Below are 24741 nucleotides of genomic sequence, written 5' to 3'. Positions count from 1 at the left end.
TGCTCTGTTCCTTTGCTAAAGGATATATGTGACCAGAAACTCTTGATCTCCATAATGGAGTAGGTGACATATAAAGAGGAATTGATAATAGTGGACTAGATAAGGTAGGAGAAAAATTCCCTTTCAAAGCAGCTACTCCAAGTTGTGTCTTTGGTCCCTATAATAGTAGTGGAGGAGGGAGTGGATATGTTGCATCAAAAATATTGGTGACTGAGCCAGGGGTAATTGTGCCCTCAGTAGGCTAGATAAGTAATTGAGGAGAAAAATCTCATTTTGGTTTTTGGTTGTTGTGTCTTATGGTACACTCTTGGATAGAACACAGCTCTCTCTTGGATTTCCAGTAATAACAGGAGAGACTGTCTCTTCCCTTCTCCCCTTCCCTCCCCTAGAAGAAGCTACAGCAGCTACTCAAGCGCAGTAGTGATACACGTGCTTGCCAAGGTGAGTCTATGGACTGGATTGTCAAGTTGCTAGCTAATTCTGTGGCTTTGTATTTCTTCCCTAAGCATTGCTGATTAAATAACCCTCAGAGTCGGATATTTAAAGCCTTACCAGTTACCTTGTGATTTCAGGAGGTTCCACTGTCTAGTGAGGAAAGAGAGGAAATTGTACTCTCTTCTCTCTGCCTGGCACCCATTTTAAGGATTGAGGGACTGAAACCTGCCGTCTTCGGTCATACATTTCCTTTAGCAAGGGGACGGAGCCAGTGCATAAACTGATCTTCCTAAAGCATAGAACTAACCATATCACTCTGCTGGCTACCTATCACATCCAGGATCAAATATAAAATGCCCATTTGCCATTCAAAACTTTTCAAAAGCTGGTCCCACCCTACTTTTTCAGTTTTCTTACACCTTGCACTCCCCCATATATCCTTCCATCCAGTGACACTGGCCTCCTTGCTATTTCATGAACAAGACACCCCATTTCTCTACCCTAGACATTTTCACTGTTTCCAATCCTTAGAAGTTCTCCCTCTTCACTTCTATCTCCCGGCTTCCCCAAATTCCTTCAAGTTCAAGCTAAATCACCTTCTACAAAAAGCCTCTCCCAATTTTTCTTAATCCTAGTGCCTTCCCTCCGTTGATTATTTTCAATTTATCCTGTAGATAGCTTGTTTGTACAAAGTTTTTATATGTTGTCTCCCACATTAGACTGTGAGCTCTTTGAGAACAGAAATTCCTTCTGACCTTACTTTGTGTTCCCAGCACTTAGCACAGTGCCTGGCACATAGTAAGTGTTTAATAAATGTTTATTGACTGATTGACTGATCTTCGCCAAAGGGGGTGCAGCTATAAAAGAAAGTGCTCCAATCTGATCAAAGAAGAATATTTGCAAGCAAAATTTTAACTCTGATCTGCTGACTTGGTTGGCCAATCAAAACATGCCCTGGGCAACTTTTCAACACAAACAAGTATTTCCAAATAATTGCTTGAAAACTAAGATGTGTAGCACCAGAGTTCCAGTGAATTCATTCCTTGAATCTTGGTATAAAGGTAGTGGAAACTCATAGATATTTTGTGCTCTGGTTTATTGGAACTTGTTGTTGTTGTAGTTCAGCCATTTCAGTCATGTTTGACTCTTCATGACTCCATGTAGGGTTTTCTTGGCAAAGATACTAGAGTGATTTGTCATTTCCTTCTCTAGCTCATTTTACAGATGAGGAAACTGAGGCAAACAGGATTAAGTGACTTGGCCAGGGTCACATAGCTAGTCTCTAAGGGCAAATTTAAACTCAGGTCTTCCTGACTCCTAGACTGGTGCACTGTCCACTGCACTACCTACCTGCCCTTACTGGAACCAGTTTTTTTAAAAAAAAAAAGTATTAGTATCTTTCATCTCAGAGGAAATACATATCATTTCCTCATATTAGAACATAAGCAGTTCATCTTCATTTAAGTCTTCCTTTATTGTTGTTTGTTCATGTTTATCTTTTTGTGCTTCTCTAAATAGTATGTCTGAAATTCAAATCTGAAATACAACTCTGGTTATTTAATCAAGAATGCTTGTAAGTTCACTATTGCATTAAATGTTCATTTTTACCCCTGTAAGATTGACTCAGTTTTTCAGAATAAATTACTCTTGGTTACTCCAGGTTAAGTTACTCTAAGTAAGTCTACACCCTTTGCCTTCTGGAATATCATATTCCAAGTTCTCCTTTCCTTTATTATAGCGGTTGCTACTAAATCATGTGTGATCCTGACCATAGTTCTTATTACTTGAATTCTTCTATCTGGGTAGTTGTAGCATTTTTTTTTTCTTTGATCTGGGAATTCTGGATTCCAGCTATCATGTTCTTGGGAGTTTTCATTTTGGAGTTTCTTTCAGGAAGTAACCAGAACATTCTTCCTATTTTCACTTTATCTTCTAGTTCTAAGAGATCTAGGTAGTTTCCTTTTAAGACTTCCTAAAGTATATCTAGACTTGGCTTTAGTCATAGCTTTCAGAGGGTCCAATGATTCTTAAATTTTTTTCTCTTCAAAATGTTTTCCAGGTCAGTTGTTTCTGCTATGAGTGATTTTTTATTTTCTTCTTTTTTCTCAATATTTTGACTTTATATTAATATTCCTTGTGTCTTGTGGAGTCATTAGCTTCTATCTGGATCACTCTAATTCTCAGAGAGTTTGTTACTTGAGCAAAGTTTTATACCTGCTGTGCCAAGCTATTAATTCCTTTTCAAATTCTTTTTTTTCTTAAGCTCTCATTTCTTTTTCAATTTTCCTCTAGTGCTGATTTTAAAAATTGATTAAAAAATCTTTAATTCATAAGAAAACCTCTTCCCTCATCTCTTCCATCAATTCTAGTTTAATTTGTGTCCAATCTGTGTTTTTCTTGGAGGCTTTTGGAAGATATTTTGGAGTTATTTTCTTCTTTTGGGTTTGTGTCTTGAGTGTTCCTGTCACCATAATAACTTTTTATAGGGGAACAATTTTTTTGGTTGCTCATTCTTTCAACCCACTTCCTGACTTCAGACTTTATATTATGACCAAGCCTTTTTGGAGGAAATGTCTGGGCTTATCTTGCTGCTGATTTCTTGGGCTACTGAGTATTATTCCAGGATCTCAGAGACAGCACAATCTGGGGACCTGAAAGCTTTCAATGCTTTGTAAGTTGTTTGTTTTTGTTTGTTTAGTTTGGTTTGTTGTTGTTTTGTTTTTTGTTTTTGTTTTTTTTGCTGGGAGTCAGGGGCATGGACTTGCTGTACTTATTTCTGCTATTCCTGTTCCACTTCTCAATAATCTCTTAATTACTAAATCCAGTGGCCTTTTCTGAATCCTTATGTTTCATGAACTTTCTGTAGCATTTGACCTTGTCCTCCTAGATATTCTCTCCTCTCTAGGATTCCATAATACTACTTTCTTCTGGTTCCCTTCTTATCTATCTGGCCTTTCCTTCTCAGTTAAGCATCCCTCAAGCCTTATTCCTGGGCCCTTTTCTCTTCTCTCTCTCGCTCTTATCTTACTTATGACTTCAACATCCCCAGTTATCATCTCTAGGCAGATAGTCCCCAGATATTTATCCAGCTTGTTCTGAGTGGGCCTAATGCCAACATCCTATTAATTTAGGTTTGATTTTTGGGAAAAATTAGGTATTCACAAGTCATTGTACAGTTATAAAAAGAGGTTTACTTTGCCCTAACTCAGCAAGGACATTCAACAAGAATATGGAAACACATCTGGTCAATAGAGCAAAGTATGGTGACGCTTGTGGTCTAAAGACATTCACCAGTTGAAAAGGCCTGTGGGTTGAATTTTTTGTGCCTTTAAGTGACCAGGAAGCTGTGTCAAGAGGAACAGGGGGCAATCAGGTCCCAGAGACAGGCTTATTACCTTTCAGATAAATCTAATCCCTATTGCAGGGAAAAATAAGGAACCCTAAAAAAAATTAATTAAAAATAAATTAAAAAAAAAAGGAACCCTGACCCTATCAACAACCTTAGTCTCTCTCATGAGATAAGTCTTATATTACCAATTGCTTTTTGGACCTTTCACATTTGATGTTCTATAGGCATTGAAAACTCTACTTGTCCAAAACAAAACTCACGATCCTTCTCCCAAATCCTGTTCTGTTCTGAATTTTTTTTTAATTACTGTCAAAGGCACCCAGTCTCACAAATTCAGTATTATCCTCAACTCACTCACCCAACATATACAATCCTTTGCCAAATCTTGTCATTTCCTCCTTCCCAACAACTCTTATATGCCCTCCACTTCTTCTCTACTCACCTACCTAATTCAGACTTTCATCTCCTATCACCTGAACTATTGCAATAGACTTCTAACTGGTCTCCCTGACTCAAGCTTTTCCCCATTCTAATCCATTCCCCATTTAGCTGCCTAAATGATTTATCTAATGTATATGTCTAACCCTATTACCTTCTCTGCTCAATAAGGTCCAGTGGCTCTCTGTCACCTTCAAGGATCAGATACAAACTCTTCTACTTGGCACTAAAAGTATTTGATAACTTGTCCTCTTCCTACCCTTCCAGTCTTCTTACATTTTACTCTTCTCCAACACTCTTTAAGATGGTTCTACACTGGCCTACTTGTAGTTCATCAAAAACAACATCCTACCTCCTGTTTCTGTACCTTAGTTGTGGTTGTCCGCCAAACCTGGAATGTTCTATCCCATCTATCCTATCCTCTCTACCTCTTAGTTCCCTTGGTTTCCTTCCTGACTCAAATAAAATTATACCTTCTGCAGGAAGTTTCTTGATCACTCCTAGTTGCTAATATCTTCTCTTTCAAGATTGCCTTCCAACGGGACAGCTAGGTGGCACAGTGGATAGAGCACCGGCCCAGGAGTCAGGACCTGACTTCAAATCTGGCCTCAGACAGATAACACTTACTAGCTGTGTGACCCTGGGCAAGTCACTTAACCCCCATTGCCTAACAAAAACAAAAAACAAATAAGATTGCCTTCCATTTACACAACACAAGGTGCTCCAATTTTAAGACAGACTTTTAAAAAATAATATAAATACAAAGACTTCTGGGACATCTTATATATGTCATTTATGTACCTCATCCTTTACGTTGTTTCCTCCATTAGAATGTTTACTCCAGGAGCTTTCCTGGAGTTTAGAGACTGATTTTGCTTTTCTTCATATTCCCAGTTCTTAGCACGATCTCTGGCACATAGTAAGCACTTAAGCTTGTTGATCATCTGACTTACTCTGGCTTCCCACCAAATCCCCTTGATAAATCATTCTTCATAGTAAGTTGATTTACTTTGGGGGAGGAGAGTTGTCAGGAATATCCCTTCAGAATCTTCACATAAGTTCCTTCCTCAACATTTGATTAATTAATTACACTTGCTCTGATAAAAAGAAATGAGACTATTTGCTATACACACATCAGACATCTAGATGACCTCTGAAGTCCTTTATAACCTAAGTCTATGATTCTATGACTCTGTGTTTCTCTTATTAGGTAGGAAAAACAAATCCTAGAGAATCAAACTTATCAGTTCCCCCAGATTAGTTACTGGTAGCCTATTATAAAAAATAAATGTTCCAGAAGTTTTCTCTATCAGTCACTCACTTGACATCTAGGGAAATTATGAGTTAAGAACAAAAACAATTGTGAGCTAACAAAGCTGGGATAAGAAGAATCTTGGCATGCAAAATGTTCTGAAATATGGTATCCTGACCTTCTTTGGTTATGATTATCAAATAGTCCTATGATTCTTAGATTATCACTCCTTGATTTGTTTCCAAGGTTAATTAAATAGGTTAACTTAATAATAATAACAATAGCTAACATTTATATAATGCCTACCATGTGCTGGACACTGGGCTAAGCCCTTTACACTTATTATATTATTTGATCCTCATGACAATCCTGGGAGGTAGGGACTACTATACTGAAACAGGGATTAAATGCCTAAAGTCACATAGCTAGTAAATGTCTGAGGCCAGATTTGAACTCTGGTCTTCTTGACTGCAGGCCTGGCACTCTAGCTGCTCCACCTATTTTTTATTTTTTTTTAGTATTTTAATATTCCATGTTGTCTCATAGAGTATATTGTTTTGATTTTGCCCCTTACTACTCTTCTAGTCTTCTTACTCTACTCACCTTCACAACAATCCAGTGGCATGGACCTCACTGTTCCTCCCACATAATATTTCAATTCCCAGCTCAGTGTCTTTTCATTAGCTTACCATCATGCCTGAAATGCTCTCCCTTCTCATCCCCAATTCCTGGTTCTCCTGGCTTCCTTCAAGACTCAGTTCAAATCCTGCCTTCTCTAGAAAGCTTTTTTCAGGCCCACTGCAACCTTACTCCTACTGTTATTCCATTTACATTGCAAATATTTTATATGCACAGTTTTGGGGCATATTGTATTTCCTGTTAGAATGTAATCTCCTTTAGGGCAGGAACTGTCCTGTTGGTTTTCTTTGTATCTTCAGTGTTTAGAACAGTACCTGACACATAGTAAGCGCTTAATAAATGCTTGTTGATTGACTAGTCAATTCTAATTTTTGGCCAGTCCATTTCTTGAGAGGCAAAGTGGTATGGTGGATAGATAACTGATCATGAAGACTTGGGTTTAAATCTCATCTCTAACACTTGCCAACTATGTTATCTTAAGAAAGTCATTACTCTAAAAGTAAAAATTACAGAAAAGGTTCTTAAGTAGAGTGAGTTGGTTTCTTTACCTGGAAGTTTATTGTATCAGTGAAATTATAGGTCCAGTCCCCATTTCTATTCATTTCTTAGGTAAAATTTACCACCTTCTATTAAAACTATTAATTCTCCTTCCTCTTCTTTCCTCCATAGTTCTCATATTACTTAACATTACATTTTGTACCTTTTACTTTATTTCTTTTATGTACTCTTGTAGTACTTGTGGTCAAACCATTCTTTTCTTTGAAATAAGTTGTATTTGTTCTGGGTTTACCTCTTAGACTTCTCCTTATAGCTGGACCAGCACCTCAGTGCAGGTCCTGGGCAGACCTTCTGATACATAGCAGGTGACAGAACCAGATGTACACAATCTATGTCCAACCCACAGAAGAAGATCATGCCAGACCAGTACCTACACATCTCAGGCCTGAGCTCCAGTAGAACAAAGGTCAGGGCAGCACTTTAGAAGCAAAGCATCTGAGATGCTTTGTATTTCTTCATTATGTACAATGTTTTCTTCTATTTACTCGTATTTCCAGCTTCAGTTTATACATTAGGATTTTTGTGATTTGTGTCCTTTCCTGTATTCTTAGAAGGGGCAGGCCAGTCCTGCTTGTTCTGGGATTGCTAAGAGTAATCCCTACCTCTACTGAAATTTCTGAATTTTTGCTCATTCTCATAGTAACTCAACTTGGGTTTTGACCTTCTTTATTTACTTCTTGTGCAGTTCTGAACCTGACTTAATCTCTTGCTTTAATCCTGATAGGCCCCAACTGGTTGTTGTCAATTGCATTGATGGCAGGCCTTCTGCAAGATCTAGGTGTTTTACTCCTAAGATGTTTCCCTGGCCTTTCTCCTGCTAAGGCTCAGGCCTAGGATATCTGATTCCTGGCCTTCTGCAGGTTAGATTTAGGATGTGTGGGTCTGATTCTGTAACCTGCTGTGACTCAAGAGGGTTTCCTGAGACCCACACTGGGTGTTGGTCTAGCCCTCTCTCTTAACTATGTGACTTATGATGCCTGCCTGGCTATTGTGCTCCCCGAGTACTGATATCACTCTATTTCCTGCTGTGGTTCCAAGCTGCTGTGACTTCTACCTTCCTGTCTCTGCTCAGTACCTCTGCAGGTAGACGACATATTGGATACAGTGCTGGGCCTGGACTTGGAAAGACTCAAGTTCAAATTTGGTTTCAAACACTTACTAGTTGTGTGATCCTGGGCAAGTCACTTAACTTCTGTTTGCCTGAGTTTTCTCAATTCCTCCTGGTGATAGCCATCTTCTCCAACCACTTCAGTAATTGTTGGGGTCTTCTCCTTAAGTACAGGTAATATCAACTTAGGAACCCAGGAACTCTTATGGTACGAGGTAGCCTTCTGGAAGGTCTCAGAGTTGCTGGTTCAATTATCAAGCAAAGAAACAAAAATCAAAAGAGGCAACTCAAAGTCCAGGCTATGTATAAACAGTTGCTATACTGCTGGAGAGAGGAACATTAGTCTTGCCACTATCCCTCCAGAATGAGACTCATAGAGCTAGAGGGAAGGCTCACTCTATTTTAAAGTTCACTAAGTGGACCTCTCTTCCTGTCTTAGTGGTCAATCCACTCTGACACAGTTTTGACATACCCAGTTTAGACCAAGGAATTATACTGGGTTTGCTACATCATCCCAAAGTCACAAATTTCCCTGAAAATGAGCAGTGTACAGACTCAGCACTCTGGCCAGAGCAGAACAGAGGAGCCTGTTGTTTACCTCCCTCCCTCAATACAGTGTTTATAACTCAAAAAAGTGGTGCTTTGTCATTAGAGATCTCTCCTTTTATATGATACTACTGCATACAGGAACTATTTGGGTGCTCTTTATACTACTACAAATAAGAACTTATTGTATGCCCAGTGAGAAGATAGCCTTGATGTAGTGAGTCAAACAAAGTGTAGATTAGCTACAGGCCAATGGGAAGATATAGAATCAGCAAAAGAATCCAAGTTTGTTCAGTTATTATGCATATATAGAGAAGGGTGTGCTAGAAGCTAAAATCATGGATTATCTATGATGGTATTTATCATTTCATCCATTGGCTGCCTTATTCCCCTGGCATCCAATTTGGCCATCTCACCAGGATTATGGTAAAAGACCTACTATAGAAGTCTTGCCAAATTTTTTATCATTTTACAAGCTATTTCGGTATGATTATTGTATTTCAAGTGACAGTTGACACTATATTGTGACTAGTTGACAAGGTATACCTTGTCTCCTTACACAACTTAAGAGGACCTTTGACATTTTACAACATCAGCAAGTTGCATTGTTCTAGCAAGCTTGCAAAATCTTGCAACAACAGGAAAATGGGAAGGGGCAGTCAATAAGAAAGACCCTAGTCTGTGAAAATAGACTCCAAATTTCCTGCTTTTCAGTCTGGAGGGCAAAACCAGTTTCAACCTACCCTAACTAGGACAAAAGGCACAGGCTTCTTGAACTATGCATGCTTAACTAGCTAATATAATATTAACTGACACACCCTGCATAAAATTAGAGCCTCATTAACACATCATGGGTTGTATGACAGGGCATGATGAGGGAGGGGGGACATAAAACATGGAATGACTGTTAAGGAAGATAGTAACCCAGAAAGGAATAGACCAATCTGGCCCTGGAAGGGAAGGGTCGAGACATTCTAATGGTATAAAGCTTGCTCTCGCTTCTGTAACTGGCTCACTTTCTCTTAGAGTTGTGCCTACTCTTGCAAGAAAACACAATAAACGTTCCTTCACTCACTTTCAGCTTAGTTTTGTTTTTACGGAGAGGCCTGAGCTCTCAGAGTCATACAATGGAGGTACAAGCCTGCACTCTGCTCTGGGGGTCTTCAAGGACTCACTTCTAACACTATTATGTGACATCTCTTCCAATCTAAATAAATGAATTAATTCTAACACCATATTTCAGTTTGTCTTTTCAGTAACCTCTTTGTAAGTAGCCCCTAAAAAATTATAATGGGATAAAATCAGGTATTTTCATGTTCTTTGTTGGGTTTAATTTTATTCCATTGTGTCAACTCAGAAAAAAAGAAGAGAAATTACTTAGAGAACTTTTTTTTTCACAATATTCAAGGGGTTGAAGGTCCTATTCACCCACATCTCTAGCACCATGGGTTCAATTGGGGGAAGACACACACATACACACACACACACACACACACACACACAACTTTTAGGCCTTGTAGCCATGACAAATGGTGTTCTGCTGTTTTGATTGTCCATTTCAGATCTAGGCACAGGCAATAAAGTCCCTAGACCAAGGAGCTCTAGCTATTGACAGAGACCTTGGAGATGGCACTCTAGGCCAGATGTTGCTACAAGCCCAGTAGGGAAGCCATGAAAAATCGGGATCTGGGGCAGAGAGAAAAGGAAAGGAGAGAAGAAAGTTGAACTTCAAACTGCACAGAATTGGTCTATATTAGGACTGAGCTAAGTTGTGAATCTGATCCCTCTTCCCTCTCCAGAGACTGAAGGAGTGTAGAGAAATTATACCCCCTACTCCACAAGGTTTTTTTAGTGGAGATGTTTGTATGTTTGTTCTTGCCATACCTTTGAAGTAATCATTCATTTTTTGAAAGCTAATCTGACTATTAAGTGGTTAAATGGACCTGGGGAGCAGAGAATTCTCTAAAATTTAGGGAAATACAATTGGTAAAGGCTCAAGCCAATGGTAGAGAGATAGGACATGACTAATACCACCCTACCCCCTGCAAAGATACCAAAGAAACTTAGAAGTGGAGTGAATTGTAACATACCTAGTCTTAAAGCAGGGTGAGCAGGGTCACTATTATATGTAAGGCTTTGTCTCAGAAAAAAATTGGGCTCTTCACATTTGTAGGGACCTCTGGAGAAATTTTTCTCTCAAGGACTTTACATTTTGAATACCCTAGACTTTGAAATACTAGAGAAATTGGCCAAAAAAAAAAAAGTTTTATGATGTAATCATACAGTCAATTTTTTCCAGTGTGAGTTCCTTCACAGATCAGTTCCATTGGTGTACTTTTGCAAACTTTTCATTTATTGATTGATAGTTTAAATACCAATACTTTCAGTATTACTGAATTCTATATAAGTATTGATATTAAGTTTGATGTAAGAAATATTGAGTCACTAGAATGCTCCTGCCTAGTAGAAATGATCTTATTATTCTTTTCACATTTAAATAAAATAGACTCTGCCTTTTTGTGAGAGCAAAATGCCCTACAACTTCTCAGGGTGAGAATACCTTTGCCTAAGATCCACAAGTAGCAGATATTCTTTGCTACTTCTCTTAGTGAGCATACTTGCCTTCTTGTCCTGTTGGATGAGTTTGCTGTTCCACACCATCCTTGCAGTGGCAGGAATCTATGGGGAAATTTCAGGTGCCCTTTAGAATAAGGACACAGAAGACCTCTATAGGGATTGCCTATGGTACAGGGACTCCTAGAGAATTTTTATATGCCCTGTATAGAAAGGGACATTTTTTTGTCTAGACCATAATTGGGTGGTTTTATGTACTACTAAGGGAATTATAATAGAATTTCCACCTAGGACAGTTTTCTCATCTGAGATAGATGACACCTAGTTGACCCCAGATCCCAAATCCCTGTGGGGACAGCTCCATGTAGTTTGGAAAGCTCAGTGTACATAAAGTTTCAGTCCTAGAGGGGAACCCAGTTTTTTTTTCGCCTATGTTCTTTCTATTGCTTTTGGGTAAAGAAAAACCTTGTAAGACATCTGTTAAGGCCAAATAGGCAGAAATATTTGGTAAATTTTATAAAATATTCCTTGTTTTGTTGAATCTGCAAAACTTTGCATTTGGGAATCATTGTGATTTTTGTCTGTACATATGGGATTATATATAATCATGCAACATTGACTGTTTTGAAACTTTCCCATATGGCATTGGGAAAGCAAGTGAAAGATCATTACTTATACCCCTCCCAGAAGACTGTTCTGAGTTAGGGGACAAAGCTGTGTTCAAAAATGTACCCCCTGTCTATTTTTCAGGTATGGAAAATATATCAAACAGGGTGAAGAGTGTAACAGAGCTTTTCTTTGCACATGCTCAGATCACACAACAGGGAGGCACCTACATGGGGGATAACAAGGACTGGCTTATGGGAAAAGATAATCTGTGTTCCTCTACCATATACCTTTAAGCCATGTGGCCATGAGAAATGAGTTTGGAGTTTTGTTCTATTTTATTTGTCCTTTTCAGTTTGAGGTGCAGACAGTGGAGTCCTCAGACCTAGGAGTTTGAACTGCAGTGATCTCAGAGGCAGGATTCCAGGCCAATGTTGCTGCCAGCCTAGCAAAGAAGCCCTGAGTCCTCTTCCTACTCCTTCCTCTTTGGCTCCCCTTCTCTGCTTACGTTTCTGCTTTACACGCCAAACCCCCTTTACCATGGAGGATTACCGTAAGGCAACAGAAACTGCAGGCACTGAAAGACACCACCAACCAGCTGTGCATCAACTCCATCCAAGCTACCACTGCAGTTGGCTCAGGCCACCCCACATCATGCTACAGTGTGGCAGAGATTATGGCAGTCCTCTTCTTCCACACCATGAAGTACAAATCCTAGGACCCCAGAGACCCCAGCGATGACCACTTTGTGCTCTCCAAGGGTCATACAGCTCCCATCCTCTATGCAGTCTGAGCTGAAGTAGTCTTCCTGCCAGAGGCTGAGCTGTTGAAATTGAGAAAGATCACCTCCATTTTAGATAGCCACCCAGTTCCTAAACAAGCCTTTACAGATGTGGCTACTGGCCCCCTGGGTCAAGGGTTTGGAGCAAATACTTCAACAAAGCCAGCTATTGTGTCTACTATTGTTTACTGGGTGATGGGGAAGTATCTGAAGGCTCCATGTGGGAAGCCATGGCCTTCACAAGATTCTAAAAGTTGGACAACCTGGTTGCCATCTTTGACATTAACTGGCTGGGCCAGAGTGATACTGCCCCACTTCAGCACCACGTGGAAGCATACCAGAAGTGATGTGAATCCTTTGGGTGGAACATCATCATTGCAGATGGACACCATGTGGAAGAACTCTGACACATCTTTGGCCAGGGCAAGCATAAGCCATTGGCTGTCACTGCAAAGATATATAAGAGCAGAGGAATCCCAGGTGTGAAAGATATGGAAGGTTGGCATGGGAAGCCCTTTCCCCAAAACAGGGCAGAACAGGTCATTGAGGAAATATACAGTCAAATCCAAAGCAAGAGGAAAATTCTAGCTACCCTCCCCAAAGAGGATACCCCCACAGTTAACATCACCAACATCTGGATGCCATCTCCCCCAAATTTCAAACTTGGAGACAAGCTAGCCACTTGCAAAGTATATGGCATTGCCCTGGACAAACTGGGGAATGCCAATGACTGTGTGATTGCCCTGGATGGGGACACCAAGAATTCCACCTTTTCTGAACTCTTTAAGAAGGAGCATCCCAATCACTTCATTGAGTGTTTCATTGCAGAGCAGAACATGGTGAGTATCTCTGTGGGGCGTGCCACACGAAACAGGACTGTGCCTTTCTGTGGCATGTTTGCTGCCTTTTTCACCAGGGCCTTTGACCAGATCTGTATGGCAGCCATTTCTGAAAGCAACATCAACCTGTGTGGTTCACACTTCAGAGTATCCATCAATGAAGATGGTCCTTCTCAGATGGCCCTTGAGGATTTTTCCATGTTCTGGAGTATTCCCAATGTCTTTTATCCAAGTGATGTGGCTACTGAGAAAGCAATCAAATTAGCTGCCAACACGAAGGGCATCTGTTTTATAAGGACCAGCCGCCCTGATAATGCAGTCATTTACAACAAGAATAAAAACTTCCAGACTGGCCAGGCTAAGGTGGTACTGAAGAGCAAAGATGATCAGGTGACTGTGACTGGAGCTGGAGTGATCCTTATGAAGCCTTGGCAGCAGCAGAGCAGCTGAAGAAAGAAAAATCAAAATCCGAGTGCTTGATCTTGATCCCTTTACAATTAAGCTCCTGGATAAGAAACTCATTATTGACAGTGCCTGAGGAACCCATTGCCATATCCTGACTATGGAAGACCATCATTATGAGGGTAGCATCGGAGAGGCTGTGGCTGCTGTCATAGTGGGTGAACTTGGCATCACCATTACTGTCTCAGTGGTCTCTAGCATCCTGAGAAGCGAGAAGCCGGCAGAGCTGCAGAAGATGTTTGGCATCAACAAGGATGCCATTGTTCAGGCTGTCAAGGTGGCCTTGTCTCAAGCCTAAGATACCTGCTGGCAATACCAGACCCAAACACGGGGAAGGGAAGAGAGAAAGAAACATTCCTGTACCTTTAGATACATGAAGTGACTTTTGTTTCTACTGAGGATCAATTAAAAATAAAAATAATTATTAAAAATGTTTTGGGAAGAAAAAAAAAGGAAGAAGCAGCCTTGAGAAGCCAGAGTGCCAAGTGCCTGAGTCCAGGGTGAGCTTTAAACATAGAGTTTGGAGGACTATGCTATATAGGAACTAAGCTAAGCTGTAAACTTGATTCCCCTCCCCTCTCTAGTGTGTTGGGGTGGGGATGTTTATATGTTTGCTCTTATTATACTTTTGAAGTAAACATTCCTTTGTAAAAGATATCTATGACAGGCAATAGGAGAAGGGGAAGAGGAATATATTCCCCCAAAAAATATTTCCCCCAACAAAGTTCAAGGAAGTTAAAGCAAAAAAATGGTTTTTAGGCCTTTTCTTTAAGCAAATGATAGAAAAGCAAAAGAAATAATAGAAAATGTTATTTTACAGTTTTTCTGTAACACTTGTAGAAATTTTCCCAAGCAACGAAATGGTGTTTTTCTTCTTCATAAATTTATTTATTTATTCATTCAACAATCATTTTTGTATGTTAGGTAAAAAAAAAAAATGAGTGGAACTGTTCTAGGTGCTGAAAAAGATAAAAACATAATAAAGGCACATTTGGTCCCTACCAACAACCTAACCAGAACATTACAATATATGCCTTTACCTACAAACACTAAAAATAAGTGGTCCAAAATGTTGTTGCCCATGCAATTGTTTGTGTTCAACTGATTGCCCACATCAGTGGCATTCATTTCAGATATTTACCTCTCAGAGGGCAGGATTATGGTGGAAACAGCTCTCTGGATTCAGAGTTTAGTTCTCATTTTGCCACTTACAAGACCTGTGACATATGGGTAAACATTGAACCTCTTTGAACCTCAGTTCCTTCATCTGTATATTTGCACTACTTACATCTCAGAGTTGTAAGGATCAAGGAAAGTAAGTAAGGAAGAGACTTGGTAACTCCCATAGGGGTTTAAAAAAAAACAAACAAACCCTGTAATTATCTTATTACTGCTCCCTGGATGAGGGTGATTCCCTGTTCTGAGGAAGCAGGGGGTGGGCAGACCCTTTCCATCAAGGAACTGAGGGGAGTTGTAATAGAAGTTCAAACAGAAATCTGATGAGTCATTGGAGCAATGCCTCCTAAGGGTGTGGTATAATGAAGCCAACGCTACACTACTCTCTGAAGCTAACTTCTATAGCCTGGGATTCTTTCTGAGGACTTACTTTTAGAGAGTCAGCTAAAATTTATTAGAGACTCAAGATGGAGTTGACTCTTTGTCTTTTAAGTGACTGAGATGGGGAGTTAATCATACCTGACCCTATAAAGATGAATTCCTGTCAGAGCCAGCTCCCTGATAGGGATCTGCAAGGGTAGGAGTAAAGTTCTTAAAGGAAATGAGTTTGATAGGTTGGATTTGTGTATCCCCCACCACATATACATCAGTCTATGACCAGACTGCCCCAGCTGTAATTAGATCCTACCTTCTAGATGGAACCCAATAGCTATGGATCTTCCTCTGCCACACAGGCATGAGCTGATCAATTGGTGAAATTTGAGAAAAAGTTGGGACAGTCTTGTCTTGGTCAAATACTGCTGTCAGCGGGAATAGATACTCTGGGAACGATCGAGGGAAGAGGCAGGGGTATGCATGTAAATATTTAACAACTGGCTCTCCCTCAAAAATGCACATATAACAATTTTACGTTAAACTGCATTATTAACATTTTCATCATCACTTTCTCAAATCTAGATGATAAACAAAACAACAAATCAAGCATTAATTTGTACCATTTGCTGAGGGATTAAATTTCCAAGGAGTAAACCCTCATGATGAAAATTTGACAGTAGCTTTTACATTCAAGCTGACTCTAGCATACCCTGGAAGGAGGTGTCACAAAGTCTGCCATAGTACTAGTGGGTAAAGGGAAATGACAGCTTCTTCTGAAGGGAACTTTGAATGTAGCTTCTGAATCATGGGATTAATAAGAAAATAAGTGATGGTCAAAACATGGGAATGCTAGATGAAATTTTCCTACACAGGTATATAGGTAAGTTCAGCACCAGAGCTCATTCAAGTCTAAGGCACCTTCTAAAGCCCCTGTCCCACTCAGATAATTTTGGGAAGTCTCCAGGAGGCAGATTATGGAAGGGCAGCTAGGTGGCACAGTGGATAGAGTGCTGGCCCTAGAGTTAGGAAAGCTCATCTTCCTGAGCTCAAATCTGGCCTCAGACACTTAGCTATGTGACCCTGGGCAAGTCACTTAACCCTGGTTGCCTCCGTTTCCTCATCTGCTAAATGATCTGGAGAAGGAAACGGTAAACCACTCCAGTACCCTTGCCAAGAACACACCAAATTGGTTCATGAAGAGTTGGACACAACTGAACAACAACAACGTGGAAGAAAGGACTATCATGAAGTCTTGGGAATCAGTATCTGTGCATGCCCTTTCTGCAACTTCTATACATGTTTCTGTAGGGCAAATGGAAACCCTTAGAATTACCCAAACCATTCCATGTATCTAATGCCAGATAATATCAGGTCCTCAGGAATATGAAATAAAGTTTCTTCTCTAGTGAAGGAAATGAAGGAGTCCAAAGTACTTTGTTATACCAGTTCCCCTTATAAGAATCCTGTGTTGCCTTTGAGGAAAGCAGATAGCACATGGCAATGCATAGGAGAATATAGGGAGCTGGACAAAGTCCATCATTATAGTTGTTCTTGACCTTGTGAACATCACAGACCAGGTATCCCAGGCCTACAGAGAGTGACAGGGGGGTTTTAACCACATTAATACTTGTTTCACTATTCCTATGGCTGAAACTGGTCAAAAACAAATTGCCCGGATTTAGGAAAAAGTCTAATATACCTTCCCTTGGACTACCTGAATTCTCCCTCATACTGCCACATTATTTTGGGCAGAAAACTGAAAGTCACCATTCCTGAAGACACTGATGTACATCATTACATTAATGACATATGTGAACAGCTTCTGTTTCACTATACTTAGTAATACCCTTGACCTCCCCAAATTCTTTGCTATGTCTCTAAGGCAGAAGAGGAACAAGACACTTGTATCTGCTCATATTTTGCTTCCTACTTTTACTTTGTAAAATGGACAGCAGGGAGAATTTTACAGTGATCTGTTTAGAGTGTAGGATATTCACATTTTTGCCTGGTCTGAGTGACTCTATGCTCAAAATGTAGGTCAATCATTATAGTAGAAGAGAAGGTTAAAAAACTTAAGGAACACCTATCTACTTTTCACGTTATTAGGAAAGAGAAATGATCTATTTTAAAAAACACAGGAAAGTTTCAATGTGAAAACAAAGAAGAATCTGAAGAGGCTAGAGGAAGATACCGACCAATATTAGTTGTTTAGAAAGTAAGAAAATGTGACACAGAAAAATAAAAGAAGCACAACTTGGGACTAAATAACAGATACAAAGCACTGGCTTGTGAAGAGGGAGCCAGACCCTCTGAGAATCAAGCAACTGTTAGTCCTCCAATGAACAAGTCCTATGAGTTAATAAAGGGGGAGCTGTCTAAGGAGACCTCTGTGGATCCACAAATGCTATTGTCCGTTAAAGAACAAAATAGTTGTGGTCAGTAAGTCTGTTATATAGTAGCTTTTTGTTGACATACCAACAATAGAGAAATTTCCTGTCATCCCAGAACAAGTAGCCAGGAAGTTACAGAAAACCTCCCAAGTTATATCAAATCAGATAACTGCTATCCAATTGTGGTGATTAATGGCAGGGCACAAATTATGCTGCCAAAATGAAGAAAGTGTTGCTAAGTATTATGAACACTTGGACAAGAAATTGAAGGACTTACAGGCACAGGTACTATTTTTCATCACTGCAAAGGTTTTGGAAGAGACAGTTTTTGGAAGTGAACAGCTAATCAAGGAAATTTGAGAATCTGAGAATGGGATTTGGATTTCTAGATGACGGATTAAAATACAGGATGACAGGCTCCTGGTCAAGTTGTTAAGATTGTATTTTCCATTGAAAATCTAAGGAGAAGGAGAAAACTGGCTATCTATATCCAGCAAGCTAAATACCATATAGAGTACAATGTAGGAAACAGAATAGCATTTTGACTAGTATAAATACTCAAATTAACTACAAAGGACCTATTAGGGAAGATGCTATCTGCATCCAGAAAAAGAATTGCTAAATAGATGTATAGAAACACACACACACACACACACACACACACATTTATGTCTAATGGTAGCCATCTCTAGGCTGGGATGGGGGAAGAAAAAAAAGGAAAAATAATTTATGTGATAAATTTATTATATATTTAAAAGGAATAGCAAATTCTACATAATAGATTTGCAGTTTCATGTGCAATCATCATTTTTTATTCTACTGTGTAATGAAAATGCTTGTTTTATTTCATAAATTTAAAATAAAATAAATTTTAAAATTAAAAAAAAATTATGTGCATCAGTAATAGCAATGTATGATGATCAGCTACAAATGACTTAGCTATTCTCAGCAATACAATGATCCAAGATAATCCCTAAGGATTTATGATGAAAAATGCTACCCAGCTCCAGAAAAAGAACTGATGGAGTCAATGCAGATCAAAGTATACAATTTTTTGTTACTTTCCTTTTTTTTTTTTTTGGTCTGTGTTTTCTTTCACAACATGATAAATATAGAAATATGATTTGCATGACTGCACATGTATAACCTATGTCAAATAGCTTGCCTTCTCAATGAGGGGGGAAAGGGGGAGAGAGAATTTGGAACTCAAAACTTTAAAAAATGAATGTTAAAATTGTTTTTACATGTAATTGTGGAAAAACATATTAAAAAAGAAACAAAATAGCAGTAGAGATGCCTAGAAACTTACAGGAGACAAAACCCAAGAAGCCAGCAACCCATGACCTTAGATATTTATACACAAATGTACAATGTATTGGTACAATGAAAGGTGAACCAGAGATCCTATGTCAAGGGAAAAACTTGGTAGAAAACATAGGTATCATTGTGACTTAGTGGGATGAGACCTATGATTAGAATATGATCCTGGAGCAGTATGTCTTATTCAGAATGAATAGAATAATTACATAGAAGGAAGGGCAGAACAGTATTTCATATGAAGATTACTCTTATGAAGAAATCCATGAAATGGAGTGGGGTGCAGAACACATGATGAAGAGCAAAAGATGAACAAAATAGAGTTGATGTTGCCACTGGAGTAGACAGAGTTAAGACCACCTAGAAAAAAGAGGAAAAGAGTAAAGAGTTTGGGAAACAGATCACAAGTTCAGCACATGAGCAAGATATAGTAGTGATAAGGGATTTCGGTTATCTTTATGTCTATTATAGCTTTCACTGCCTTAAGGAGACTATATACATATATATGTGTATATATATATATATATATATATATATATATATATATATCTGTGTGTATGCATATGTAGATATGTATATACACACATATATGCACACACTATATATATTCATACATGCATACATGCGTGTATGTATATGTACACAAGTAGCATATATTATATGCCTCTGTATATTATGTGTATGCACATGTGTAATATATGTATGCATATGCAGATATGCATATGCATACATATGCATATGTCTTGTTCCAGAAGAGCCAGGAGACTAGTGTTACTGTATCCAAGAGTACACATCAGGGAGTAAGGTGTAAGAAGACTAGGTAAGAGGTGGCTAGGTTATGAAGAGCTTTGAATGTCAAACATTTTGTATTTGCTCCTGGAAGCAATAGAAAACCAATGGAGTTCATTGAATAAGATGTGACATGATCAGACCTTTTGTTTTAGGAAAATCACTTTAGTAGAAGAATGGAAGATGAATTGGAGTAGGGAGAGACTTGAGGCAGGCAGATCCACCAGGAGGCTATTGCAATAACCAAGGCATGAGATAATAAGGCCCTGCAGTAGATTGGTGGCAGTGTCAGTGGGAAAAAAGGGCATATTCAAGAGATGTTGCAAAGGCAAAATCTACAGGCCTGGGATATGGATGGTAAGAGATGGCGAGGAAGCCAGGATGACTACTAGGGAGAAAGAGCCTGAGATACTGACAGGATGGTGATATCCTCTATAGTAACAAGGAGGGTAAGAGGAAAGTAGGATTTAGGGGGAAAGATAATGAGTTCTGTTTTGGACATATTGAGTTTAAAATGTCTACTGGACATCCAATTTAAGATGTCTAAAAGGCAGTGATGCAAGATTCGTGGTAATCTGAGAGACTGGGTCAGGATCAGTAGATTGGAGAATCATCAGCATAGAGATGGTTATTAAATCCATGGGAACTGATGAGATCACCAAGTGAAGTAATATAGAGGAAGAAGAAAAGAGGGTCAAGGATAGAACCCTGAGGAATACCTAAAATTAGAGAGAACGATCTGGAAAGAGGATCCAGCAAAGGAGACAGAGAAGGAGCAGTTAGATAGGGAGGTAGAAGAAAAACCAGGAAAGAGTGGCATCACAAAAACCTAGAGAAAAGACAAGTATCAAGGAAGAGAAAGTGATTAAGAGTGTCAAAAGCTGCAGAGAAATCAAGAAGAATGAGAATTGAGAAAATGCTATTGGAGCTGGCAACTCAGAGATCATTAGAGAGAGCAGTTTTGGTAGAATGCTAGGATTGCCTAGAAGCAGTAAGGGTCCAAGTAGGTTATGTAACAAATTTGTAGCGTACACAGTCAGAACAGTTGCATGATTTTCTCCACCTTCATTTAGTAGCAAGTGTGTTGGAGTGAAAGTGACTAATAATGGGAGTGATCAAAGTCTGAGGTTTGGCTGGACATAAGTGGTAATATGATAAGGGGGATAAGGATTCAAAAAAAAGGAAGATATTGTAGAGTTCAATTATTTCACCAAGGAGACAAGATGAGGAGAGGAAAGTCAGTCAGTCTAACATGTACCCTAGATATTGACAGAGAAGAGTTCAAAGAGAAAAGAAACATAATATCCCAGAGATATTAACTATCCCTAGTTGCTAATGATTCAAGAGCATACTTGGAAAATTCTAGAGAATCAGCAAAGACACTAAATGAGACGAAAGCTTCAGCAAAGTTGTAGGCCACAAAATAAGCCCTCAAAATTCAACTGGATTTCATTGTTACAACAATAAAATCTAAGAGGCAATAATAGAAAGAGAAATCTCATTCCAAAAAGCTACAAAATGCATAAAGTGTCAGGGAATCAACCTATGAAAGCTAACAAAAGACTTGTATAGCTTAAAATAATCAATCAATAAATATTTATTAAACCCCTACTATGTTCCAGGCACTGTGCTACATGCTGGGAATACAAAAAGAGCTAAAAAATAGTCTCTGCCCTCACAGTTTAGCTTTTACCTCTTCTTAAATAAAGAACAATTTAAATAGCTGGAGAAATGGTCAGTGCTCATGGCTGCACCATGCAAGTATATATAATAAAAATGATAATACCACCAAAGTTAATTTACACTTTTAATACTATGCTAATTCAAATTACCAAGGGGATATTTTATAGAACTTGATAAAATAAGGACAAAAATCATTTAGAAAAATAAGGAACTAGAATATGAAAAGAAATAGTGAAAAGAGGTAGGGATCTGGGGTAATAGGCATAACAATGCATTCATTATTGGTGGAGCTGTGCATTAGTATAACCATTTTGGAAAGGATTTTGGAATCATTCATATAAAGTGACTAAAATGTACATATCCTTTGCATCAGAGATTGCATTTTATACCCCAAGGAATCCATTGTTAAGGAATCCCCATATTCACAAGGATATTTATTTATTTTTCTTTTTTTAATTAATTTATTTTGATTTATCAATAATCACTTCCATATGCTTTTGAGTTTAAATTTTTCTCCCCGTTCCTCCCCACCACCCTTCCCAAGACGGCACACAATCTGATATAGGCTATATATTTACAGTCCTATTAAACATATTTTCACATTAGTGATGCTGTAAGTAAAAATTAAAAGTAATAGGAGGAACCATCAGAAAGAGGAAACAAAACTCAACAGAAGAGAAAAAAAATAGCAATTCAACTTCCATAGTTCTTGCACAACATGGCTGTTATTGTGTACAACGTTCTCTTGGTTCTGCTCACTTCACTCAGCATCAGACCATACAAGTCTCTTTCTGGGTTTTTCTGAAGTCAACTTGTTTATCATTTCTTATAGCACAATAGTATTCCATTACATTCATATATCACAACTTGCTCAGCCATTCCCCAATTGATGGGCATCCTCTCAATTTCCAATTCTTTGCCACTACAAAAAGAGCTGCTATGAGTATTTTTGTACATGTGGGTCCTTTTCCCATTTGTATGATCTCTTTGGGATATAGCCCTAGAAGTGCTATTGCTGGGTGAAAGGGTATGTACATTTTAATAGCCCGTTGGGCATAGTTCCAAATTGCTCTCCAAAATGGTTGGATCATTTCACAACTCCACCAACAATGCATTAGTGTTCCAATTTTCCCATATCTTCTCCAACATTTATCATTTTCCTGTTTTGTCATGTTGGCCAATCTGATAGCTGTGATGTGGTACCTCAGAGTTGTTTTGATTTGCATTTCTCTAATCAATAGTGATTTAGAGCATTTTTTCATATGACTATAGATGGCTTTAATTTCTTCATCTGAGAACTGCCTGTTCATATCCTTTGACCATTTATCAATTGGGGAATGGCTTGTATTCTTATAAATTTGAATTAATTCTCTATATAGTTTAGAAATGAGACCCTTATCAGAGGCCTCAGAGAGGCCTGGTTGTAAAAATCAGAGAGACTGGTTGTAAAAATTCTTTCCCAATTTTCTACCTTCCTTCTAATCTTAGTTGCATTGGCTTTGTTTGTACGAAAACTTTTCAATTTAATGTAATCGATAGTATCCATTTTGTTTTTCATAATGTTTTCTATCTCCTCTTTGGTCATGAATTCTTCTGTTCTCCATAGATCTGATAGGTAAACTATTCCTTGCTCTCCCAGTTTGCTTATAGTATCAGCCTTTATATCTAAATCATGAATCTATTTTGACTTTATTTTGGTATATGGTCACAAGGATATTTATATCAGCAATTTTTGTGATAGTAAAGAATTAGAAACAAAGTCAATGCTTACCAATTGTTAAACAAATTGTGGTACATTAATGTAATGGAATATTACTATGCTCTGAGAAATGATGAATGTGATGAAATAAGGATATAAGAACAGATGCAGAGTAAAATAAGCAGAACCAAGAAAACAATATACACAATGATTACAATAATATAAATGTTACAAATGCTACAAGTGAATTCTATTAAACATTTAAAGAACAATTGATTCCAATTCTATATAAGTTATTTGGGAAAATAGGCAAAGGAGTCCTATCAAATTCTTTTTATGATACAAATGTGATCCTGATATCTAAACTGGGAAGAACCAAAACAGAGAAAGAAAATTATAGACCAATTTCCCTAATGAATATAGATACAAAAAAAATTAAAATATTAACAAAGAGATTATAGCAACTTCTCTTGAGGATAATACACTGTGACCAGGTAAGATTTATATTAGGAATGCAGGGCTGGTTCAATTGACCATATCAACAACAAAACTAACAGAAATCATATGATTATCTCAATAGATACAGAAAAAGCTTTTGACAAAATACAACACCCATTCCTGTTAAAAAAAAAAAACACTAGAGAACATAGGAATGAATGGCATTTTCCTTAAAATGATAAGCAGCATCTATCTAAGACCAACAGCAAGCATTACATGTAATGGGGATAAGCTACAAGCATTCCAATAAAATCAGGGGTGAAACAAGGGTGTCCATTATCACCACTGTTATAAAACAATGTAAATGGAAAGAATGGCCATATATCACAAATAAAAATTGAATATTACAAAGATTATAAATATCAAGCCTAACTTCAAAGAAGAGATATGACAGGATATTCCCAACTGACCTCTTGTTAAGGTGGAGCTGAGAGGTCCACAGATTTTGCACATTGCACATGTTTTTGGACTTTTTCCAACGTATTGATCAGTTATGTTGATTCTTTCCTCTTCTTTTTCTTTTTTTGTCTTTAAAAATACTATTTCTTATACAGGGCAACTCTCTGGAAAGAAAAGAGACACTGAGGAAAACCATGATGATCCACTAATGTCTTTTTATGCCATTAAAAACATTTTTTAAATTAAAAATTCCTTTGTTTAAAAAAAAAAGTAACAACTGGGCATTGAGCCTGACAATGTTTTTGTGTGTTTTAAGTGTTTGGTGCCTTTTGTTTTTACATCATTATCACTTCTGTATATAATCCTCTTACTCTTCTATCCAGTGAACTTTCCTTTGCATAAAAGAAGAAAAAAATTAAGCAATACTCACCCACACATGCACCATATCTGACAATGCATGCAACATTCAACTAGACAATGTGGTATCAGTATGATCTGAATAACCTAATAATAGATTGTCTTGCTTTAAGTCACTCACCCTATCCAATCTATCCTCCATGAAGTTACCAAATTTATACCATTAAAGTTTGACCATGCCATGCCACTCCCTGCTCAAGAAGCTTCCCTCCCTTCCCAATTTTAATCCTATTATTCAACTCCACACTGCCCTCTACTTTTGAATTTCTCATCATCATATCCTGTTGCTGCCCATCCCTTGCAAAACCCCAGTCCTAGATTACCAACTCCTTTTCTCTTACAGCATCATGTGGGATATTGAATGGGGCTGATAGAAATTACTCAACAGTATTGACTAAGTACACTATAAAT

General features: G+C 38.3%; 1 pseudogene; it reads left to right on the top strand.

Annotated features, from left to right (window-relative positions):
• Positions 1–12045: 12045 nt before the first annotated feature.
• On the top strand, positions 12046–13885 carry LOC114042430 (annotated as a pseudogene).
• The last annotated feature ends 10856 nt before the right edge of the window (positions 13886–24741 follow it).

This window comes from Vombatus ursinus, unplaced genomic scaffold, assembly GCF_900497805.2.
Source record: "Vombatus ursinus unplaced genomic scaffold, bare-nosed wombat genome assembly UNPS02014449.1, whole genome shotgun sequence".
NCBI lineage: Eukaryota > Metazoa > Chordata > Mammalia > Diprotodontia > Vombatidae > Vombatus > Vombatus ursinus.
This window is presented reverse-complemented; position numbering and strand designations above follow the sequence as displayed.